General features: G+C 41.4%; 2 non-coding genes and 2 pseudogenes across 2 annotated transcripts; all 4 read left to right on the forward strand.

Annotated features, from left to right (window-relative positions):
• The first annotated feature begins 682 nt into the window (after positions 1 to 682).
• On the forward strand, positions 683 to 801 carry LOC127979848 (5S ribosomal RNA). The gene has a single exon (XR_008158944.1). It is a non-coding gene; the product is annotated as a 5S ribosomal RNA (ribosomal RNA).
• Positions 802 to 1,152: 351 nt separating this feature from the next.
• LOC127981304 (5S ribosomal RNA) lies at positions 1,153 to 1,271 on the forward strand. The gene has a single exon (XR_008160274.1). It is a non-coding gene; the product is annotated as a 5S ribosomal RNA (ribosomal RNA).
• Positions 1,272 to 1,765: 494 nt separating this feature from the next.
• On the forward strand, positions 1,766 to 1,884 carry LOC127979927 (uncharacterized; annotated as a pseudogene).
• Positions 1,885 to 2,361: 477 nt separating this feature from the next.
• Positions 2,362 to 2,480, forward strand: LOC127979907 (uncharacterized; annotated as a pseudogene).
• Positions 2,481 to 2,500: the final 20 nt, after the last annotated feature.

A 2,500-nucleotide genomic window follows, 5' to 3' on the forward strand; every position in this document is an offset into this window, starting at 1 on the left:
TAGTACATGGATGGGAGACTGCCTGGGAATACCAGGTGCTTTAAACTTTTTGGATATTTTTCACGAATTATATAATAATCTTGCAAATAAAAAAAGAGTCAATGTCAGATCTCTGCATACTAGCAGGTTTAGGTCTGGTTAGTACTTGGATGGGAGACCGCCTTGAAATACCAGGTGCTGTAAGCTTTTTGGAAAATTTTCACTTAGTATAGAACAATTTTGCCAAAACATAGAGTCAATGGCCGATCTCTGAATATTAGCAGGTTTGGGCCTGGTTAGTACATGGATGGGAGACTGCCTGGGAATACCAGGTGCTTTAAACTTTGTGGATATTTTTCATGAATTATATAATAATCTTGCAAAAAAAAAAGAGTCAATGGCCGATCTCTGAATATTAGCAGGTTTGGGCCTTGTTAGTACATGGATGGGAGACTGCCTGGGAATACCAGGTGCTTTAAACTTTTTGGATATTTTTCACGAATTATATAATAATCTTGCAAAAAAAAAGAGTCAATGCCCGATCTCTGCATATTAGCAGGTTTAGGTCTGGTTAGTACTTGGATGAGAGACCGCCTAGGAATACCAGGCGCTTTAAGCTTTTGGGTCTTCTTTCCTACTTATATAATGTACTGGCGAGTAGATTGGCTGAACTTTAAATAGCCCTCTCTTCGCAGCAGTCTTCGCTTACGGCCATACAAACCTGGCCATGCCCAATCTCGTTTGATCTCGGAAGCTAAGCAGGTTTGGGCCTGGTTAGTACTTGGATGGGAGACCGCCTAGGAATACCAGGTGCTGTAAGCTTTTTGGAAATTTTTCACTTAGTATAGAACAATTTTGCCAAAACATGGCCGATCTCTGAATATTAGCAGGTTTGGGCCTGGTTAGTACATGGATGGGAGACTGCCTGGGAATACCAGGTGCTTTAAACTTTTTGGATATTTTTCACGAATTATATAATAATCTTGCAAAAAAAAAAAAGAGTCAATGCCCGATCTCTGAATCTTAGCAGGTTTAGGTCTGGTTAGTACTTGGATGAGAGACCGCCTAGGAATACCAGGCATTTTAAGCTTTTGGGTTTTCTTTCCTACTTATATAATGTACTGCCAGTAGATTGGCTGAACTTTAAATAGCCCTCTCTTCGCAGCAGACTTCGCTTACGGCCATACCAACCTGGCTATGCCCGATCTCCTTTGATCTCGGAAGCTAAGCAGGTTTGGGCCTGGTTAGTACTTGGATGGGAGACCGCCTGGGAATACCAGGTGCTGTAAGCTTTTTGGAAATGTTTCACTTAGTATAGAACAATTTTGCCAAAACATAGAGTCAATGGCCGATCTCTGCATATTAGCAGGTTTGGGCCTTGTTAGTACATGGATGGGAGACTGCCTGGGAATACCAGGTGCTTTAAACCTTTTGGATATTTTTCACAAATTATATAATAATCTTGCAAAAAAAAAGTCAATGCCAGATCTCTGCATATTAGCAGGTTTGGGCCTTGTTAGTACATGGATGGGAGACTGCCTGGGAATACCAGGTGCTTTAAACTTTTTGGATATTTTTCACGAATTATATAATAATCTTGCAAAAAAAAAAGAGTCAATGCCTGACCTGTGCATATTAGCAGGTTTAGGTCTGGTTAGTACTTGGATGAGAGGCCGCCTAGGAATACCAGGCGATTTAAGCTTTTGGGTTTTCTTTCCTACTTATATAATGTACTGGCGAGTAGATTGGCTGAACTTTAAATAGCCCTCTCTTCGCAGCAGTCTTCGCTTACGGCCATGCCAACCTGGCCATGCCCGTTCAAGTCTGATCTCGGAAGCTAAGCAGGTTTGGGCCTAGATAGTACTTGGATGGGAGACTGCCTTGAGATACCAGGTGCTGTAAGCTTTTTGGAAAATTTTCACTTAGTATAGAACAATTTTGCCAAAACATGGCCGATCTCTGAATATTAGCAGGTTTGGGCCTTGGATGGGAGACTGCCTGGGAATACCAGGTGCTTTAAACTTTTTGGATATTTTTCACGAATTATATAATAATCTTGCAAAAAAAAAAGAGTCAATGGCCGATCTCTGAATATTAGCAGATTTGGGCCTTGTTAGTACATGGATGGGAGACTGCCTGGGAATACCAGGTGCTTTAAACTTTTTGGATATTTTTCACGAATTATATAATAATCTTGCAAAAAAAAAGAGTCAATGCCCGATCTCTGCATATTAGCAGGTTTAGGTCTGGTTAGTACTTGGATGAGAGACCGCCTAGGAATACCAGGCGATTTAAGCTTTTGGGTTTTCTTTCCTACTTATATAATGTACTGGCGAGTAGATTGGCTGAACTTTAAATAGCCCTCTCTTCGCAGCAGTCTTCGCTTACGGCCATGCCAACCTGGCAATGCCCGTTCAAGTCTGATCTCGGAAGCTAAGCAGGTTTGGGCCTGGATAGTACTTGGATGGGAGACTGCCTTGAGATACCAGGTGCTGTAAGCTTTTTGGAAAATTTTCACTTA

The sequence above is a fragment of the Carassius gibelio genome, chromosome B19 (genome assembly GCF_023724105.1).
Source record: "Carassius gibelio isolate Cgi1373 ecotype wild population from Czech Republic chromosome B19, carGib1.2-hapl.c, whole genome shotgun sequence".
Taxonomy (NCBI): domain Eukaryota; kingdom Metazoa; phylum Chordata; class Actinopteri; order Cypriniformes; family Cyprinidae; genus Carassius; species Carassius gibelio.